Source organism: Canis lupus, chromosome 10 (assembly GCF_048164855.1).
Source record: "Canis lupus baileyi chromosome 10, mCanLup2.hap1, whole genome shotgun sequence".
NCBI classification, from domain to species: Eukaryota; Metazoa; Chordata; class Mammalia; order Carnivora; family Canidae; genus Canis; species Canis lupus.
In genome coordinates, this window is record NC_132847.1 from 42,556,731 (window position 1) to 42,579,323 (window position 22,593).

A 22,593-nucleotide genomic window follows, 5' to 3' on the forward strand; every position below is an offset into this window, starting at 1 on the left:
TCCAGATCAGAAACTGATTTTTCATTTCTTCCAAACTTCATCATCTGTGAGCAGGTGGATTGGTGGAGGTGTTAGGAGTACAAGCTGCTGCCAGAAGCTGGAGGAGAGCAGACTCCCCTCCTTCCTGGGAATTCTAGTGCTTGCTGAGCCTTCAGCAGAACAGGGGTTCTCCACCCTTCATATTCACCAGAATCCTCTGAAATTTTAAAACCACTGATGCCTGGACCCTTGCAGCACAGTGAATAAATCAGAAGAATCTCTACAGATAGGGCCTGAGCATTGGTATGTTCATAAAAGCTCCGCACATGATTATAATGTACAGCCAGGGTATAGAACCACAGATACAAAGCTTTGAGATAGATGGATGGTCACATCGTGGTCAGCTTATTATTGTTAAAAAGCTGGTGAATGTTGAATGGAGGAAGAATGAGGGGAAGCCTCTGTGATAAATTGGTAATGACTGGAGAAGGCTCTATCTGTAGACACAAGAGGTTGGAGGCTGCCTTCCCTCTAAGTCCATTCAGATTATCTGTAAATATAACCAACAGACATCCACATTGTAGCCTATATCTGAGGCTCTAAAACATCATTTTTTTCTGGAGACAAATTTTCATTATGGAATAAAGAGGTGTATATGTGTACTAGCTCTCTTCTGGATTTACCATTCCAAATTAATACCCTACCCTTTTACATCCTGGGAAGCTGACCTATAAAAGACTATATAAACAGATTCCCCCATTCTTTTTTTTTTTTAAGATTTTATTTATTTATTCATGAGAGATGCAGAGAGAGAGGCAGAGACATAGGCAGAAGGAAGAGCAGACTCTCTGAGGGAAGCCTGATGAAAGACTTGATCCCAGGACCCTGGGATCATGACCTGAGCCAAACCACTGAGATCAACCACTGAGCCACCCAGGCATCCCTCCAATATTCTTACGGGGAACTGATAGCTTCCCAATCTATCAAAAATGTCAATAATGTTTAATATCTGAGTAGCAAAATAATAAATGATTTTAATTATCTTCTTCAAAAATATGTTTTCCAAAATTCCTACAAAATGGATTTAATTTTTATTGCAAAAATAAGGTAACATTATTTTTTAAGTGTTATAAAAATTGTTACATTTAAACTGAGTCTTATAGACCTTTTTGTGTTTATATTGAACATTTTCACTTCATCTCAGCAAAGATTTATTGCTTAATCTTTATATATCAGGGAATAAAAAACAGACACTAACCCAATGCAGTTCAGCTTTGGTGGGCCAAGAACCAAGTGGAAAAGGTGGAATAATGAAAAAATAACACATCATTCTGATACAGGCAAGAACAGAACTACCTAAAGATTCAAAAACACAGGGAAAAGATAGATGAATTTTGTCTGGAAAGAAGTCATAGAAAGCTTCACAGAAGAACTAAAGACTGAGCAGGACTTTAAACAGAAGTTCAAAAACCAGATAAGGCAGGATGTAACTTTGCTAGGAGAGAAACCGTTCATGCAAATGATCTCAGGCATGAAGCAGCCAGGAACTAAACAGAATTAGCTCTGCTCTCTTTCTCCTAAAATAGAAACTTGCAAGGACCTTGACTTTGAGAATAGGGAGTATGCATTTATGAAAAACATATTAAATGAAAAAGACTGAGTTGGGTTTTTTGTGTTTTATTTTTTAAGCTGCAGCCATATTACAAATAAGAAAACTGAGTCTCAGGTAGGTAAGGGCTACGTCAGCTATCCCACCTTAATTATGCCTCAATTACTTTGTTTATATTATTCTTCTGCTTATGTGAAACTTTTAAAAATATATACTGTATTCTATCAGTTGCTCTCATCACATAGAAAGGATTATGAAGAACTGCTAGCATGCAGGGTTTTGGTTTTTACCCACCAGAGCACTTCCTCATTGCCATAAGAGTTAAATATTAACTCTCTGCTGATACCTGTCTGTGGTGTGTGTGTGTGTGTGTGTGTGTGTGTGTGTGTGTGTAGGGGGCAGGAAGGAATGGAACATGTCATAAATGTAAGCAGTTTGGGGAGCCACTAGTCAGGAAATGATGTGTGCCATATTGGAATAATCACCTTAAAGGTAAAACCTTCAATGAAAGCAAATCTTTACGTTCAATATGGGAAATTATTTTAAGACTATATAGGATGTTCTGAACTCCAGATCTAGTAGAGTTGGTCAAAACTATTGATAAATACTTGTATTCACTGTTCTGAAAACATTTTTCAATGCTCACCATCATTTCAGACCACTTGTTTTTATTAGAATGGGTTAATTCTGGGCATATTAATTTTTGCTACTTGTCAATATGGAAATCGTAATTCTTTAATAATATGCCTACATGTACCAAAGTCTCAAATGTTTAATGTGGATATCAGACCAAGTGTCACTCCACAACCTCATGAATAGTACAGAGGTAAAATTAAATCCAGTCCATTTCTCACTATTATGGGATTTTATTTGGGCATGAATTTATTTGGCCAGGACAATAAATTCAGTTTTTCTTCATTATGAACCAAATTAATTTCTTAGATGTATGTTGCTTTACTCCACTTAGATCTCTGTTCTTTGAAGCCCAGGCATCTCTATTAAGAATCTTTTAATAATTCTATTATAGCTCAATTATAGCTCAATCTCAGACCACCTGACTTCAGTGGGATATTCTCTATGAAAAAGCAAGTTGAGTTGAGTTCCTTTAAAGTTTTAAAAAGTTAATTAATATTTGCTGTGCGCTTTGAAGATAAAATGTGTCAAGAGTAATAATTATTTTAAAAAATAAAATCACAGGGAGCTATCCTTCCATAAATTTTTTGTGTGTCTTTATTTTTTTTAAATCCACACTTCAATGTCCCCTAATGTCAGGAAGCAGTGCAGATATAAGCATGTAGGCTGTATTTTCTTTCAAGTTTATGCAAAGTCAGGCAAAAAAAAAATATACTTTTCAAACCACATTTGCTCTCCACAACTTTTGGACACTAGGCACACTTAAAAGCACTATTCTGAGTGTGAAGAAGTATTGCACCAAAAAGCCATGAGAACGAAAATGATCAGCTTTAAGTCCTAACTCTGACTCTGAAGTGCCCATGATTGTGGTCACAACTCCCATAACTAAAGTAGGAGGGGTGGATTATATACTCTGTGCAGACACACACCACCCACTCAGCCTCAGCACTGCATCTGTCCTACCCCAAATAACCTAGCGTTGGAAATCAGCCTATTTATTCTATGTATCAAATCATCAAACACCATGATTGTGACTGAGTGTGGGAATTCGATCAATTCTATAATTACTAACACTTAAAAAAAATTTTTTTGAGTGACAGAGTGCAAAAGTGGGGTAGGGGAGGAGCAGAGATACAGAGGGACAATCAGCCTCTATGCTGAGCGTGGAGCCCAATGTGAAGCTTGATCCCTCAACCATGAGATCAAATGATCTTAGCTGAAATCAAGAGTGATGCTTAACCAACTGAGCCACGTAGGCGCCCTGAGAGATGATGCTTTTAAGACTCTTTTTTTTTTTTTTTTTTAAGACTCTTTTTAAAGTGTTGGGGCACCTGCGTGGCTCAGATGGTTAAGTGTCTACTTGAGCTCAGCTCAAGTCATGATCTCAGGGTCATGAATTCAAGCCCCATATTGGTTGGGCTCCACACTGGGAGTAGAGCCAAATTAAAAAAAAAAAAAAAAAAAAAGATCATCTCTCAAAAGGCACACTCTAGTCGATTCAAAATAAGAACCTGTTTAAAAAGCTAGAAGAATCCAATGATTTCCTCGTAGGAAATTATAAACTTTGGTGAGGCCAAGGTTAGATGCCCACCTACCTGCCAGTACCTCTGGGTATTAAGCCTTCACACTTGTGGCTTCCATACAGTATGTGCATGTATTACATTAATGAAGTGAGTACATGATTGTTGTTTATGAAGGTCTGGGGCATTTGTAGAGGAAGTGGGAAGCACTACTGAATCTGAGCACATCAGAAACTCTTCCTTCTAGAAAATCATTTAGTGGAGTTGGGGAAGGGGCAGTTGTCTTTTTTTTTTTTTTTTTTTTTTTAGGGGCAGTTGTCTTTTGGAGAAAATGGCTCATTGCATTCAGCTTGTCAAACCCTTGACAGCCTTCCAAGGTACTAAACTTGATTAGCATAAAATGCCTACTGGCAAAAGCAGAAACTGAATTGTTTAAATTTTCTCACTTTGATGATGAGTGTCAAACATTTTTTTGAAGATTTTAAAGAATGACCATCTTCTTCAAAATAAATGGAAACATTTTATTTATTTATTTATTTATTTATTTATTTATTTATGAGACTGGCCCAACTGAAGCAAAGGACCACCTCTTCTTTTTTTTTTTTTTTAGTTTATTTACGATAGTCACAGAGAGAGAGAGAGAGGCAGAGACATAGGCAGAGGGAGAAGCAGGCTCCATGCACCAGGAGCCCGACGTGGGATTCGATCCCGGGTCTCCAGGATCGTGCCCTGAGCCAAAGGCAGGCGCTAAACCACTGCGCCACCCAGGGATCCCCCATTTTATTTATTTATAAAAAGATTGTATTTATTTTTTCATGAGAGACACAGAGAGATAGAGAGAGGCAGAGACACAGGCAGAGGGGGAAGCAGGCTCCATGCAGGGAGCCTGACGTGGGACTCGATTCCGGGTCTCCAGGACCAGGCCTTGGGCTGAAGGCGGCACTAAACCGCTGAGCCACCTGGGCTGCCCAATTGAAACATTTTAAATTCTTGGGTCTATTTAAAAAACAACATTGATTTTTGCAGACTAGCTTTTGTCTGTATCTAGCAGGCATTTCCTAAAATTATAACCAAGAGTTCAAAAATTCAGTGAAAAGCACATTGCTTCTAACAATCTGAGATAAATAATATTAAGAGTATAAAAGGAGTAACAGAGTGGGCTAAGTGAATAGAATTTTAGAAAGTATTTACTCCTTTAGGACTCATAATTGCAGTATTTTGCCAATAAATCTCTAAAATTTTCACGACATCTGTATTAAAGATCATGCTCCTGAATTAGTGAATCCTAAAAGGCAAAATTAAGCTAAGTCATGAACTTCCAAAATTTGAAGCAGTGCAGACTTGAAATTAATATATCCCCACGTTCAGGAAAATGATACAATAACTGTTTTCTGTGTTACCAGAATAACATTTGTTTTTTTCCTCAGTCAGTACCTATTAGAATTTCAATTGTAGTGATGAAATATTCTATAATTTACAGGGTGGCAATTTCGAAACCTTCCCATAAAGTCAGTATTCCAACATCTTTTAAACTCCTAACTAATGAAGCACAACACTTCCATAGAAATAGTTAAACAAATCTAAGAATGGCTGGATACATTAATGCCAAACTATAGAGGAGCCAGTAGAAAAGGAAATACACACCAAAGTCATTCATAGAGAAAGGGCAGAAAACTCTCGGACTGGTGAGAGAAATCATGGTGTAACATATTTTGCCTGGGCAAGCAAGGTCAGCTCTGGGTTGGTCCTCAGTAAGCGAAGTGAATGTTTATTTTTAAAGGTGCCCATTCTGAGCACTGGGGTGCATTTTTCCAGGATTTTTTATAAAATGCATGCATAAAAGGCACCTGTTTTGACAAATACACCACTTGTTTGTACTCATATACAAGTATGGCTTGGCACTTGGCACTTCTTGAAAAGGAAGTTCTGCTTTCAAAAAATACTGTGGTATATAAACAAGGACTTTTAGGAGGTAGGGGCTGGATCAGGATAGAACAGTCACTTTGCTATGTTCTAATCATAGGTATAGATATGTTCTAATATGTTATAGGTATGTTCACTATGTTCTAATCATAGGTATAGATACTGCCCAAGCCAAGTGAAAGCTGAAAAATCTTCAAGATATTAAATTAGAAGAAAAAATAGCAGAGATACTGTGGATTGCAATTCAAATGGAGGAAGAACCACAGGATCTTAAGATGTAAAGGTTCAAATGGAGTTCAAGGTTCTAAATAAAATTGTTAATGACCCCAGAAAATACAAAGACTCTAATGGTAGTAGACTCAAAGGATAAACACATGATGTATTGAAGAATGACTCCTAGAACGTGTGAACTGTTCTGTTTTTCACTAATCAAGCACAAAACTATCGAACATACAGTTTCAGAAGAACAAAAATGGTACGAACATAGACAAAAAGGAGTAGGAGTTCATGTAACCACCAAAATTACATTTGTGACAAGATCCATTGTAGGAAATCCATTTTCCATCATGACCTGTTATGCAATATGTATATAACTAAAACGAAAGTATTACAAAGCAATATTTATTACTACGTGCAATGCACTCTGTTGTTTTTCTACTTCTTTTCTTGAATAATGTTCATGGTGATCCACAAAATTGGTTTCATGATACACTAATGAGTCAGACCCACATTGTCTGAGGACTGTCAAATACTGTGCAGTCACTGCCTTTATCTCTTGTCTGACGCAGCCAATACTAATGGACCACAGCACTCTAACTGATGAGTTTGGCCAGCCCTGAGCACTCTTGTCAAACCAGCATTCTAGGCAACAACTATCAACCGGAGTTGGGAAAAAGACATGACACAGTCACTAAGCTCCAAGGGGACAGATGCAGAGCTAGAGTGGCTGTTTTTGTTATTTGCTCTCTTTGTATACTTAGTGCTTACTTAGTGTCCAGCACACAGTAGGCACTCAACTATCAAAAGGCTGAATCCGTAAATGGCCACCAAGAGTAGAGGATAAGCTTTGGCTCCTAAGGTTCCTCTGTGAATCTTTTCTTTCCCACGCTTTGCTTTGTTGCTGTTTTTAGAAGCAAAGCTTTCAAGATTTCAATGGCTTTGAGTACCGTATGTATCCTCTCTGCCTTCCACACCCCATCTTGTAATAAGAGTTATCTGAACTGGGGTACTTGATAATATCTCTGTTACTCTCAAAGACAATTGGTTTATACTTAAAGAATTACCGAAAAGGATTATGGAGTTCAAACCATGGTAGATAGAGTTCCTTGAAAAACTGGTCCTGGAAGGACCTGGGCTGGATATTGGGTATATATTCTTTCCTTTCAACCCTTCAACAATATGCTTCATATCATTATCCCATCCTATTGATGAGGAACCAAACCCTTAGAAAAAAAAAAAAAAGGTGAGGTCACTCAGTTAGTAAATGTTTGGCAGAGCCAGGATTTAAACCTAGGTATTTCACTGCTGTTTTTATTATACCTCGGTTGTTCCTGAAAAATCGCATATTAAATTACAAAGAAACAATTACCAGAAGCCTTGAATCCATTTGTAGTGTGTGAATTTAACAGGTTATCACACTGGAAAAATAAAACCCAGTACTTCATCATATAACTTTATTTTTTCTTCACAAAATCTTTGTTATTCACTGTTGGGTATGTTTTCCTTGGCAGCAGTTAATCTTGGCTCAGACATAACTTCTTACTGTAGAGTAATTCAAATGTGTTAAGTCCTCTACTACACACAAAAAAAACAAGACTCTGTGTGTTTATGGGCATCAGGTCCAAGGGAAGTATAAAATGGAAACAATATATGAATTAGGTGTGTGTGTACAGGGGAGTTATAAAAAGTTGCAGGCAAAAGCAACACTGGCCTCTTGGCTCTCTCTCACCAGAAGCAGTGTACGGAAATGGAGTGGAAGAGAACAGCATGGGTCAAGTTCAATTCACATCCACCCCCATATAAGTATACGCAACCTCACACAGTCACAGAACGCGCAATGTGTAATTTGCCCAATCATGATCATGAGTCACTGTAAAAGCTACTAAGAAGGTCAGCTGGGAAAGTATATTTCTGCTGCAACGTTTACAGCAGTTGTTTTCAACTAGGGGCAATTTAGGGGGCATTTGGCAATGTCAGCAGACATTTTTAGTTGGCACAACTTGGTATAGGCCAAGGATGCTGTTAAACATTGTACAATGCACAGGGTGGCTGCCCTGCATAGGACAAATTAGGTGGCCAAAATGTCAACAGTGATGAAGCTAAGAAACCCTGGTTTGCAGTGTGATGCAACTGCCGCAGTGATACAACTTCTTTACTCCACCTGCCTCTCTGACTTTTGTCTCCTCACCTGCAAAACAGCAATGATTATAGAACCTGCTTCACTGGGTTGTTGTGACGATTAAGTCTTATTATGTAAAGCACTTAGAACAGTGCCTGTGACATAGTAGTAAATGCTCAGTAAATGCTGTTGTTACCATCACTATCACTAAAGCTCACTACTGTGCAGGGCAAGATTTCCCAAAGTATTCTGGGAATTCTGGAGAGGAGAGGAGAAAAAGGATTCTGTAGTCAAATAAACTTAAAAAAATGGTAGATTATCATCAGACATGTTTCTTTATTGCAGAACTTCTCAGAATCTTTATTAGGTAAAAATATATGGTATGCAGAATTTTCACAACTAATGCACTCAAGAATCCTATGCCGAATCTTGCAGGATCGAACACACTTTAAGGAAAGGCCAGTGTGGTGAAAGGGTGGTGGACTGAGACAGGAATTAGCTCTTGAGTCTACCACTTACCCACTCTGAAAGCTGGGTAAGTCCCTTGACTTTTCTTGGCCTTTGTGATGACCAACACAAGACAGAATTTGGGCCTTTCCAGTTCTGAAAGGCTCTGATTCACTCATGTGCCTGCATAATGAATATCATTAGTAGATCTCCAAGTTCTGCATTATCAGATGACTGAGACATCATAATTAAATCAAGCACTGTGACAAAACCCAGGACAATCATGTCTTACCAAATCTTTGTTTTTGAAGGAGCTCAGATATCCAATATAAGAAATCAAGATGAAAAGGTGAATGCAGCCTAATTTTTTAAACAGAAAACAGGGATGGCAAAAAAGAATATGGATGCAATAAAAAAAAGTTTTGGGGCACCTGGGTGACTCAGTGGTTGAGCATCTGCCTTCGGCTCAAGGCGTGATCCTGGGGTTCTAGGATCAAGTGCCGCATCGGACTCCCTGAAGGGAGCCTGCTTCTCTGTTTCTCTCATAAATAAATAAATAAAATCTTTTAAAAAAAAAACAGTCTCAACCACTCAACCTATACAGCCATATAATTTATTAACTCAAATTAGGTGCTAACTAAAATCAGCAAATGATATGACAAGACAGTATTGCTATCTCAAGGAATTCAAACTCTACATGAGGAAGAAGATGAAAATATATAGGGCACCCTGTAGGTTTTCTGACAGATGTTTATACAAAGACCCATGGGAGTAATCTTAGGTGTTGCCACTTTTTTAGAAGTCAAATGTACGACAGCAAAAACACAAAATAAAATTTAAAAATGAAATGTCAACATCTATCTTCTTGTTTGGGTTTCTAGCTGCACATTCTTACTGCCTGCTGTTCAGATGTCATCTGCAGGTGTTAGGAAGCACTGAAACTGAAGGGTGTGTATGTGGTGTGTCATGCACTGTGATCTTCACCCCTCTGGGTCCACTGCACAGGCTGGCCTGAATCCACCATGCATGACAGAGGTGGCCCTGGATGAAGAGATCTGTGCCTTGTATTGTCCAGGGCACTGTTTCATTATATTATAACTTTAAGCTATTTTAACTTGTATAACTGGAATTTCTCACTCTGGAGTATACTATCAGCTGTAGCTATATGAGTAGCCAGTGTACCAGTAATCCTTCTTTTGTTAACAGTATCTGGGGATACTGGTAGGCCCCCTGTCAGAAGAACAACTTAAAAAAAAAAACCTCCAAACTTTTTTTTGCATCTATGGACCTCTTCTCACATAAAATGCATAAAATAAAGTATACCAGGTTATAAAGGAAACCGATTACATTGAAATATCTATATATTAAAATGCATATTTTAGTACATAAAATACCATATTAAATAACATATTATGTGATTCTTTTTTTAAAAGATTTTATTTATTTATTCATGAGAGACAGAGAGAGAGGCAGAGACACAGGCAGAGGGAGAAGCAGGCTCCACACAGGAAGCCCGATGCGGGACTCGATCCTGAGACTCCAGGACCATGCCCTGGGCCAAAGGCAAGTGCCAACCCACTGAGCCATCCAGAGATCCCCATATTGTGTGATTCTTAACATATTAAATAACAGATCTAGTAGTGTGTCTAATAATTAACATTATGTCAAAGCTGTGTCACACATAGATGATATTTCTAAACGTGTGTATATATAATGTGATATAAGGTACCTGTGATATTTACTGGTGATAAAATCACAGGTCCTGCTAAAATATTATTGTAACTTGTTGTCTCCACTCATCATTGAAGGAAACATTAAATTTTAATTAGAGGTTAGTGCAAATAACATGCAAACACATTGCTATTTTGCATCCAAGTTCATGATCCTCTGAATTCTATCCATCAGCCCCTTGTGATTCATGGACTCCAGATTAGAAGTCCTACATTTAGGTGAGGTCATAAAGGCTGAGAAGACTTTGTGATTGAACAGAACAAAAAATGTACTCATCACGTTTTTCTTCTTCTCTTTGGAAGTAATTCCAAAAAGATCTCACTTTAAATGTACCTTTGGAAGTAATTCCAAAAAGATCTCACTTTAAATGTACCTTTAATGTACTTTAAGTGTACCTAAATGTAAAAACATTTAGGTACACTTACAAAATACTTCTGCATTTGTGAGCTCATTTGATTCTCACAACAGCCTCCTGAAGAAGGTACTGGATTAGCATTAACCCCAGTTAGCAAATGTGGAAAGCAATGTGTCCACATCCCATGGCCAGAGGTATATGCTGAGCTGGGCCTCAAACATAGCACTTCCAACATTCAAGTCCATATCCAATCCATAACGCCTGTGGGGCACCTATAATGTTGGCGTCAGGGAGGGAGACAACAAAGGTGAATGTTAAGACTTCTATCCATGGCAACCTACTTAACCTAGTTATCGCTAGACTGAGCAGGCCCTGGTAACCGGTAGGCAATGTTAGCTCATTCCTCCCTGCTCACTCTCACCCATGATTGTGCATATACTAGTGTCATTTTCTAGAATGCCACAGGTTCCAGCGACTATATAAGGTCCCTCTGACCCAAACAGAATGCAGAATTTGCTATTATTTTTGGAAGTTTCTTTTCTATTTATCATGTTATCTCTATTTTAATACTTTTTGATTCCAGTGATTTTTTGGAAACATTTCTGATGACAAATTCTTTCCGTTTTTCTTGAAATGCTTTAAATTTCAGGTGACTTTCAATCTGTGTAGTCCCTCTTTTCCATTTCAGGCACAAAAAAGAGAGAATGGCTTCCTATTTTCAAGTAACTCTAAAATATTCTTTTGTCAAATATCTCTCTTTCAAAATTCTTATTAGATTTGGACTTGGTGGTGTCCCACGATGTTTTTCTACATCATCTTCCTCCTAACCTCTCTTTCCCCATGCACAGAAAAGCTTTGCTTTCCTAGAATATAATCACTCTGCTCCAATAGCCCTCAAAAGAGGGACTCTGATGAAGAAAAGCCTTAAGTTTTCATTGGTTTTGCTATTTAAAAGTCATTTTCCCATTATGAAATTTGTTTTTTTTTATAGTTTTATTTTCTTCTCATGTAAATTTAATTTGTCTAATTTGGTCTTCAACATTTTTGCTTTGACTTTCGCACTCATCTTAACACTCCCCACCCCATATAAATTTCTTTGCTATTAAAGTTCCTTGCATTTCTCTGCATTTTAATCCTTGTTTTGTCCACCCTGCAAACTGAGTTCACTCTTTAGCTTTCTGCTTTTCGCTGTGTTACCTATGCAGAACTTCAGACACTGCAAAATGGGAGCCTGGAAAGGGGCCTTTGCAATTATCCTCCACAGCCATGCGGAGTCTTTAACCTCTACAAAATAAAAACTGCTCCCTACCTCCTTTTAGATAGCAGTGAAAGAGGCTAGGGGGAAGGGAGGATAGTGATAAGGGGAAGGTTTAGGTCCAAGAGGTGCTAACCTGGATCTGGAAATTGAGGGTGGGTTTCTGAAATGCTAATGTCCTCCTATGGGGAGTTCCCTTAAGTCCCCTAAAAGAGGTACAGCAACAGCAGGCACTTTGGAGCTTTGTAGACAGATGGACCATGCTTGAGAGAGTCAGGTGGCCCTGAAGTGTGCTCTAAGTTTACACATCAACAGCCCAGGCAACTTGTCTAAACCCACAGTCAACACTAGAGATCCAGCACTGGGATACAGGTCCCTTCTTCGGCTACTCTCTGCCTGGGCTTGTACCAACTCCAGAACCAACAAAGCACCATTTTCATCTTACTTCTTGGCCTTGACTCTTTCTCTGGTGAGTTTAGTTACATGGACTCTTATCTCAACTCAGGCCTCCCTATGGCTGGCTCCGACAATTCTCCGTCAATCCTCACTACTCCAGCAGGCTTTCTACCCACACAAAAGGTCAGGTGCAGTAACAAAGGAAAAGCAATTATCGTTTATTTAATCTTCAAAACTAAATGAGGAAGATGTAATTATTCTCATTTCACAGAAGATGAAACTGAGGTTCAAGAAGGTACAGTGACTTGTCTGAGGCTGCACAGTGAACGGTAAGTGACCCACACTCAGTACTACACTTCGACGCACAATGCATATTAGAACTTTCAAAGGCAGAGAAATGCTACCTTTTTATTCATTCCCTCATTGTTTTAAAAAATAGTCTCGGGGTAGCCCAGGTGGCTCAGCGGTTTAATGCTGCCTTTGGCCCAGGGCCTGATCCTGGAGACCCGGGATCAAGTCCCACGTCGGGCTCCCTGCATGGAGCCCGCTTCTCCCTCTGCCTGTGTCTCTGCCTCTCTCTCTCTCTTTCTCTCTCTCTCAATCTCTCTCTGTGTCTGTCATGAATAAATAAAATCTTTAAAAAAAAATAGTCTCTGAACACCTATTATGGGTTGTGTGTCCTAAAAGCTTTAACTGTACTTCAATTCCAGTGTCATGGTTCCAAAAAAACAAAACAAATTGTCTACGTGATTCTTTTGGAATGATCTCCAGAGAAAATTTACAATGCATTCTGAATTATCAGGCTCAGTACTTTTTTTTTTTCTTAAGATTTTATTTATTTATTCATTCATGAGAGACACAAAGAGAAAGGCAGAGATATAGGCAGAGGGAGAAGTAGGCTCCCTGCACAGTGCCTGATGCAGGACTTGATCCCAGGACCCTGGAATCATGCCCTGATCCGAAGGCAGCCCTCAACCACTAAGCCATGCAGGTGCCCCATCAGGCTCAGTACTTTAAAGACACTACCTTTCTCTTGGTCAAACATTACTACCTATATCATCTACATCTTTTGCCAGACTTAGACATGAAAGACTTTGACCTGGTTCTAAAAAAATCAATGACAAAGAAGTGCTGTAACTGAGGACAAGTGACTCCCCAAACAGCTTTCATAGGAGTTCTACAAATATTCTGCTTAACTACTGTGAAGGATAGTGAAGTAAGCAAGAATAGAGAAGTGGGAATAAGAAAAACTTAGGTTTGAGTCTGTGAGCCACATCATTTACTAGCGGTCTGACCTCTTTAATCTCGCCAGGCCACAGTTTTCTTATCTGTAAAATAGAAGTAATCATGGCACTTGGATTGTAAGGCCGCTATGAAGATTTTTGGACATGATGCCGATAAAGCATGTGGAACAAAGCATGGGGTCACAGAAAATAATCAATACACAGAGTTTTAATTTTCATTCTTATTGCTCTGGCAAGTAGAAGAGTTGGATATATTTTATTATAATATTTCCTTTTGAAAAAATCTCAATGACACTGAAACCCTAGAAGCTTAGGACAATGGCTTTTGTTGGTTCTTGGTAATAACTTGGACATGAGTTCTGGAATACAAATGGGCAATAATAAATTATACTCTTTCATTTATAATTTAGTATTCCTAGTATGAATTATAGTTTTAGGTTAGCTAATGGAACTATCTAACACACAGTAATTTGTCTACTATTCTGAAATAAGCAGTTGTCTTATCATTTCTACTTTAATTCTGCAAAAGAAAATTCCACTGACACTTAGGATTGGCACAGTGAACTCCACCTTCAGAAGGAAGATTTACTTTTCAAATAAATTGATTTTTCAAATTATTCTTAACTGATGTATAATTAGCTTTACAATTTCATTGGTTTCTTTGTGACAATCTTATTTAGCAAAAGGAAATATAGAACATTAGCTTTTACTAACTACTAAATACATTCATTTGGGAAACCAAATTTTGTCAAATTCTTTGATCATCTTTGTCATAAAATATGATTCATTGCCATTTCTTCAGAATTTGTAAAACTAATTTTTACAAGGGTAAAAATTATGCTGAAGATTTAGTTCTTTAAAAAAAACCCAGCTTGTTAGTCTTTTATATTTTTTTTCATATATTCTTCTTTTGTCTATGAAGATATTTTCAGTATCTCTGGCTGAAAAACCACAAATCACCAAAAGAAAATATCTTTGGCTAATCTGACTTCATAATTAACAAGATTAAGATGTCATATTGTATTTTTCCCCTTTTATATGAATCTAGAAAATTTTTCAGAATTTAAAGAAGCTATGATAAATTTCAATTATTAGGAACAATCAGAATGTTACTTACCAGACATTAGTACAGGTGCTAATTATAATTTTTTTTACTTAGAACTACAATTCAAATGACTGTTGTAACTAACAGTTAATATGCATATAGGTAGTCATCTAAAAAGAAAATTAAAGCTACTTTCATTTAAAAAAAAATCAACCTAATCCCAATGCCAGAAACAAAATAAATAATGAAGCACACTAGAATCTTTTCAGGTGCTGGTAAACATGTAGTGGTGTTCTATATTAAAGTCGAGTTATAAACTGTAAATTGATTGTTTTGTTTTTTAATTTAATATAGTCCTACTCTTACCCATAAAAAAGGAAATTGGCTTTGAGTTATGGAACAGAATATGAAAAGGAGATGTCAGGTGAGAATATTACCACTTAGTTACTTAAAAGCGCACTCTAGTTAAAAGCCAGTTAAATCCAAACTTACAAGACTCTGTGCACTTTATGTAGATGCTACCAGAGATCTCATACTTTATTCCTTTAGCCTATTGTTTCTTACTTGAGACTTTTTAAAAGTAAGTTAATGAAGTTGAGATAATAGGTAAAAGGTCAGGTTTAAAGAAGGAAAAAATTACCCCACACGGTTATTCAATAATGCCTTTATGACTTGAATTTCCACATGAGCATGCACTGTAATTCAAAAATCTCAGGTTATTTTAGTAAGATCTTATCAGTTTGACTTTTTGGGGACCAATTCTTTTCTTACATTAACATTTGGATTCCAGAATAGTTTCACCTCAAATGCATAATAATATTGGTTTTGGTTGGTAATTACATGTTACATTTAGATCAGTTAGGAAAGTACACATACCACAAGTTTCTGGAGCAGGCCTTTCTGAGCTGATTTTTTAAAAAAATCTTATTTAATATATTTCCAATTCACTAATAGGGCCAACATTCACCTGAGATTTGAGAGACCTAACTTAAGACATAGGTTGTCAGATGGCATTGGTTTTTAGACAAACTTTTCCTTTTTTGCTACCCTTCTCAAAATCAGGGTTTCTTCTAAGCAAAAAGCTGAGATTTACAATACACAGAAGAAAATCCAACAGAGGATTATCTTAGTAATCGAAGTACTGGCAGTAGTGGAAGAACTTTAAAGTGACATCTCAGTCACTTTAAAGTTCACCATTCTGTTGTACTTTTCACCTATTACAAACTGTAGAAGTTAAAGTAAACAAAACACACACACATACACACAAACCCAAGAACACAATGCAAATTATAACTAATTTAAAATAAGTGAAAAACCTAAAGGCATTCATGAGCCGCAGCCTCCCACGTGCCACCCACCCTGGAGGACATGTAATCAAGTCATATTCTGTCTCTTTTTTTCAATTAGGTTGAAAGCAGTTTGAATAAGGCTACTGCCTCTACACAAATGGCACCAATTTTCCCATTTGGGTATAAGTCTTTTAACTTCAGCTGTTATGCCCCTGGCAAGGAAGTGGAGCTGAACTGGACAAGACTAAAAGATTTCCTGGGTTTGATTTGCTGTGGATCAAGTAGTCGGCTTTGCCAATGGCAGAGAGGACTACTCTCTGCCACTGCTAACTCATGGGACTCAGCGTAAAAGGGCTACGGGGAATCAGACTGTCAGAATTTCTCTTCTGGTTCAGAATTCATGTGGACACAGGCTTCTGAGCAGAACTATGATCAACCCATGTAGCTTATTTTATTAATTTTCTCCTCATGGTTTTTCATCCCTCGGTACTCAATCTTTTGTCAGAGGCAGCACAGATACAGAAATGGAAACTAGGCCACAAACTACTTAGCATAAATGCTCCCAAGGCCAATAAAAATTGCATTTTCCCCTTGCTAAAAGTATAATTTGTAATTAACCATTCTTATTTTCCTCAAAGGATAGTGCTATTTGTAATATTAAAAATAGTCCCTCAAAAGGGGCAGGTCTCTTATTTAATTAACTGTTATAATATATTTAATTTATAAATTGGTCTCAAATATCAAATAGCTTCAATGCTGGTATTTAGATAATACAGAGTAGGCTGTATATTTGATAAAGCCGTGATTAAAGATTTTCAAGTGAGATTTATTCTTTTCTGATGTCTGCTGTATTAAAACACTCAATAACTACTTACTAGCTAAAAAGTCAATTACACAATAAAGCAGAAAGTGCTAGGGAATCTGATTAATGTAGATAAATTCTGATCCTAAACTCTTCTTTTTCATCCTTTCCCTGCTGCAAAGCAACACATATATATACACCATAATCATGCTTGGATTTTTTTCGCTTCATCTCAATCTTCTTCAAAATTATTTTGATAATTTTCTGGACCCTAGGGCTCTCATCGATGTGGAGAAAAAGTCTCAATAGTCACTAGCAAAGCAAGCACTTATATTTTACCAATGAAATATCTGACTTTCTGTACACTTAGGTGTTTAAAAAGAGGACATAGTTAAAAAGTCCTTAGTGAAAATACATTTCACAATAAAGATCAAATTTCATTGTTTCTTATTTAAGACTGGCCTAAATTCAAAAAAGTTTTTTTTTTCTAGTCTACAGAAATATATCGTAACAGGAAATACACTTTCTCGCTCCTACAAAAATTTTTTAAACACTTGGGAGATTGCTATTAAGGAAACCATCTGTTAGATATATCAAGAAATTGTTAAAACGTAATTATTCTTTTGTTAATTTACCTTATTATTTCAAAGAATAGGAAAAGAACTATCAAAAACATTCTCCCAGAATCATATTATTATATGTATTCTAAAATGTCTTTAAAAATCCATTTTTATCTTAAAGCCAGATTTTTATCCCTGAAATGTTAATAATCAAGGATTTAACTGCTTTTTTACAGTTTGTTAAGAAACCAATGGTTTTATATGTTAAAAATACATCAATTGATACATCAATTGAAGAAAAACTGTGGAAATTATATGAAAATTTTAAGGACACCTGTTACTAAATGTTAATGTCCCAAGCAAAAGGCATCTTACTATCCTTTGAATTATCCCATGTAGGTACCAACAAAATTTAACTATAACTTTGATTTTAAGACAAACAAAAATAAATACATATTTTTTTCAATCTGAGAAAAATCATATGCAGGAAAATTCTTCTATTTGATCCACTTTAATACTGCTCACTTGTGTATTTGAGATTTATAAGTATGCACTTTCCTTAAAATTCTTAAAATACATGATTTTATGCTAACTTTTTATTTTACTTCCTCAAGCATTTTTACAGCATCTAGAATAGCTACCTAGTTATTACACTGTACAAAAAATGATATCCTTAACTTTTTTTCCACTTGCATTTTTATAAAAACTATGCTCAAGTGTGAAGCATTTTATACCTCCCTTCTCAATAGTCTATTTAAAATTTCAAAAAGACCCAACAATCAATGTTATCACTCAAGAGCTTTGTCTCTGATACATGTTTTTCGGAACTATAAAATTTCACCAAGAGAATAACTATCTTTTCAAGGAGCTTCTTGACTTTTCTGCATATCTGCCAATTAGGTAAACAGTATCAACATGTAAAGCATCAATGTGATATAAATTTAAAAAAATCAACATAGGCTGATAATTCTATAAAGTCTGATAATTCTATTAAGATAAACACAAATACTTTCCATTTGGAGGCCTAAAATTCAACTTAAGATGTTTTTTACATTCCCAAGATTAAGGAAGCTGCTCAACTTTCATGAGGCTCTGTCACAAGTTAAATACAAAAAAGCAGAGGCAGGCTACAGTTCTTATAGGTGGGCTCAAACCACTGCTATTTTTGCATTTACTCCCTAAAAGGCCTTCACTGAAGGCTTAACGTCCGCAAACAATGAAAAATAATCAACACTAGACTTGAAAACATAACTTAACAGTCACCCCTTCCTCAACCAAACACAAAACTCCACAACAAATAAACCTAAACGTGGCTGTCCATTTTAAATCCTTTTTTTTTAAAGCACAATTTCTTTAAAACAATGCATAAATCAGAATATTGTTTAAATTTCTGTCCACGAGAGACACATTTTAATGCAGAGGTAATAAACTCCAGAGGGGGAAAAAAAAGAGTATTATTTTCCTCATTTCACTTCAAGCTGCCATGATTTCAACGAAGGAAGCAGAGAGGCCCAATTCCAGAGACGAGAGTCCCTGGGCGGTGAGGGGTGCCCGGCCCAGCCTCAGCTCCCACCCAAGTGTAGGTCTCGAGCTGTCATTCTCAGTCCTAATCCCACTCGTGCAGGGGCAAACACGACTGCGCAAGAATCCTATTCGGGGGTCGCTTATGCTTAAGTTTTCCTTAACTTCTCCCCTGCCAACGCGGCGCTAGGTGAACACTTCGGTTGTGGTTTTCACGACTGCTATTGTCTCGTCGCAGGATAGAAGGCTTGCTTGCTTGCTTGCTTTTTTTTTAAGTGAAGCACTGTTGCAAAAGCCAGGATTTTACCCAGTATCATTTCTCCACCTGCCTATGGCGAGAATAACTCGAATCCTACCAGGTGAGGATCTGAAACCCGCCTGACCTCTCCTCCCGCCAAGAGGGAAGCAAACAGAGTAAGTTGCAAAGTGACGGGGATTTTAAGCAGCCAACGGGCTCTCCCCAGAGGTCGCTGGGCGCGAGCGCTCGGCCCCGACGCGCTCCCGGACACCCACGGCTCCCCCTTCGCGGGGTAGGGGAGGAGAGCGGGACCCGCGGCTTCCGAGGTCAGGCCAGGGAAACCACCTGGCACCTGGGCTAGAGGAGAAGGCGGTGCGCAGAGCCGGGGCCGCGGGGGCCGAGGGGTCCGGCCGCAGCATCCTCGGCCCGGCTGCCCGCGGCGCACACCGCCCAGGGCGGGCGCCCGAGGCCCCCTCTTAACTCGGTCAGGGACGCGCCCCAGCCCCGCAGCTCGCGCGTTCGTCGCTTACGGGCGGGCCGCAGACTCCCCGCGCCCCCTCCAACCCGGCCGCACCCCCGACCCCCGCGCCGGCCCCGGCCCCGGCCCCGGCCCCGGCCGGCCGCCGCCTCACCCGTGGGGTCCGCGCGGGCGCCGCGGTCGGGGCCGCGCGCCTTTCTCCTCCGGGCGCCGGACGTGGAACCTGCGCGCCCCGGCCGCGCCCCAAGTTGTGCGCGGGTCGAAGCAGCTCTCGAAGCTCCTCGGGGGGAGGCGGCCCCGGCCCCCGAGCCCCGGCCCCCGGCGGGCGCGGGCCCCGCGGACATCCCCGCACGGCCGCCGCACCTCCTCCCCGTCCACACCTGCCGCCGCGGGGCCGCCTCGGCCGCGGCTCCGCCCCGGCTCCGCCCCTCGGCCGCGCCCCGCCCGCCGCCGCCGCCGCCGCCGCCGCCGCCGCCGCCGCCGCCGCCGCCGCCGCCGCCGCGGGAAAGAGGGGGAGGAAGGAGGCTCCCGGCCGCGGGGCGCCCGCCGGGGCGCTGCGCCTCCTCCCTCGGGCTGGGGCGGGACTCCGGTCCCTCCGCCGCGGCGCGGCTGCCGGGCGCCGGATCGTGGTGGGGGAGCGGCCGTCACCCCAGCCCCTCCGGCCACCGCAGCCTCCGGCGGGCGGGAGCGCCTCGCGGCGGTCGGCGCTGAGGCCGGGCGAGGCTCCCTCCCACCTGCGCGAGCCGGGGCTCCTCCGCGCGCTCTCGAGCCAAACTCAGCCCAGTGCACGGCGGAAGTGCTCCGGAACGGGGCCCCTGCAGGTGGAGGGTCTCCTAAAGTCCTGCCCGGTCGCGTGCGCCCCGCGGTTTGACCGGCTGTAGAGCCAGGTGGGGGGCCCTTCCATCTGCAGTGGCCGCGCCTGCATCCGCAACCCTGCGGGCGCTTCGAGGCCTTTCTCCGATGCCATCTGCACCGCCAAGTTTTTCCAGGTGCTCACCCGCGGCCGGGATTTGATTTCGCCCTCTTCTGGCTCCCGGGGATCTCCGAGCCCGCCCAGCGGCCCTGCCTTGGCCGAGCGCGCTTCGCGAAATGCCTTGGGTCTGCTCTAACCGCGTTAGTTATTTTACTGTGCTGTGTGGACTCCGTATTCAGCACCATAGATTTATGCTGGTCTTCTAGAGTACTCACACCATCCTTTCCACTCGGCTTTAAAGTCTTTGAAGGCAGGGGCTACAATAAGTTGCTCATCTCTGGAAGTTCTCAAGTAAAGACCAACGGTAGTTGGCGGGGTGGTCGCACCACGTGACCTGGCCAGAAACTCAGGCGGTCCCGCTGCTGTAGATCCTCCGGGGGCCCAGCGTGGCCTCGCACCTGGACGGATGGGGGGGGGGGGGGGCTGGGGGATGTGGATAAAGCGTAGCTAGTCGTGTTTCTGTGTGTGAAGGTAATTTGTTTTTGGCAAAGGTCGGTCCACCTACAAAGAAACTACCACAAAGAAAAATTCCATGGGGAGAGGTGGCGAAGCAAAGTTCATACTGGTATTTTATTGATGGTGGAATACACCTCCATGTAAAAAATCGTTTATTCAATCGCAATGAAAAATACTCATCATATGTTTGCTAATAAGTTGATATTTCCTATAGGCTCCTCTCCTTAACCGACTATATAACTCCAATGCAGATGATGTATCACATAAATTATTTTTGCATGAGCATTTGGGATAAGGACTATATGAAAGATTCAAATTTTAAGCTTTCTGTAACACAGTTGAATAAAATGTTTATGTCATTTGTCATTTTGTACACTTAAGTGTATGTTTTGAGTTTCGAGGTCAGTCGTATTTAATGGTTAATAGTATTACGTAAACAGGTAGGAATCAAAGAAACTCGACACTTCAGCTTAAAACAAGTCGAAATGATGAAATCTCTTTTAAAGAACTGAGAAATCTCAAGCCATCTTGAGTATCTTGACCAAGAAATAAAGAACAAATATGAACAGTTATTGCTATTAAAATATTCCCAATATTTTTGAAAATGAGTTCTCAAAATGTATCGTCACAGAATAAAGGAAAAAGCAAATATTTTGCAAGTCGTAAAAAAAGTGCCATAAGATGTAAACAAGTATGAAACTTAGAGCTACATGCTTTTAAATATTCATGTAACAATATATAAATATATTTATAAATATACATATATATTTAACTAGTGAAACCTATTCATAGAAAACTCAAAAGCATCCTTTGAAGTGAAAAAAAATACTACTCTAACTTTATCGTGAAAAAATACAGTATCATTAAGCTCAAAATAGCTGTTTTAAACATAATATATAAAAAGAAAAAAAGATTTCATTGTAAATAAGTTCCATTACACAAGACTGTATCAAGTCTTACAGGAAAGATATTGAATATGCAAGCACAAGCATTTCATTTGTGGAATACATTTTAAAACTTTTATACAAAGCCTAGAATAATGTTATAGAAAAGACATTTGCTTAACCAAAATTATGTATCATAATACGATAAATAAAAAGAGCCAATGAAGGGATAAGTCACCTCAAGCAGTAAGTATCAATCCAAACAAAAACTATTTTAAGCCCAGAGAAAGAGAAAGAATTCTCTTTTAGACTTTGATTTGAGGCAAACAGTATGTTTGCCCCAAGACAAATACACATAATATTACAGTAAACCCAGAATTAATAGAGCACAGCCATAAATGGCTCACACGGCAAATCATGTAGGCATCGTCAAGTTTATCGAAAGGGCTGGCCCAGGGCATTTAATATACAACTTTTGTTCACATTTTACTCCATAATAATGACAGCAGTGTCTGAAATTGGAGAATTTCCTTTTTAATCTTTACCTGCAAGGGAAAGATGAACTACCATTTACTTTCTAGCTGTACTTAAAGATGAGCACCAAGGCCATATTTTCTCCCGGTATCTCAATAATCTCTAAATAGATTATAACTCACAAAAGTCAAATTATTGTTTCAATCATCAATAATTTTTGTTTTTTAAAACTGTTCTGGGTTACTTATCACATCTTTCCATATCTACTGGCCATCATCGACTTTCTGAAGAGAATGGAGTAGAATCTTTACCTCATTTAAAGTTTTCAAAAAGTTAACACTTAAAGTTACACACACATAAATATATTTCACACACATGTACTTTCCCACCCACCTTCCCACACAAATGATATACCGGACTTATGAGAGTAGGACTAAGATACC

The 22,593-nt window shown here is 39.5% G+C and overlaps 1 protein-coding gene across 2 annotated transcripts in view; it reads right to left on the bottom strand.

Annotated features, from left to right (window-relative positions):
* The window catches only part of IFNE (interferon epsilon), a 62,108-nt gene extending 41,341 nt beyond the window's left edge, over positions 1 to 20,767 (bottom strand). Inside the window, exon 1 of one of the 2 annotated variants that reach the window (XR_012038041.1) lies at positions 20,361 to 20,767. The gene's annotated coding sequence lies outside the window, so the exon portion shown is untranslated. Of the gene's footprint in view, positions 1 to 19,517; positions 19,728 to 20,360 lie in introns of those variants that run through there. The other variant, XR_012038039.1, reaches the window with a different exon arrangement.
* Positions 20,768 to 22,593: the final 1,826 nt, after the last annotated feature.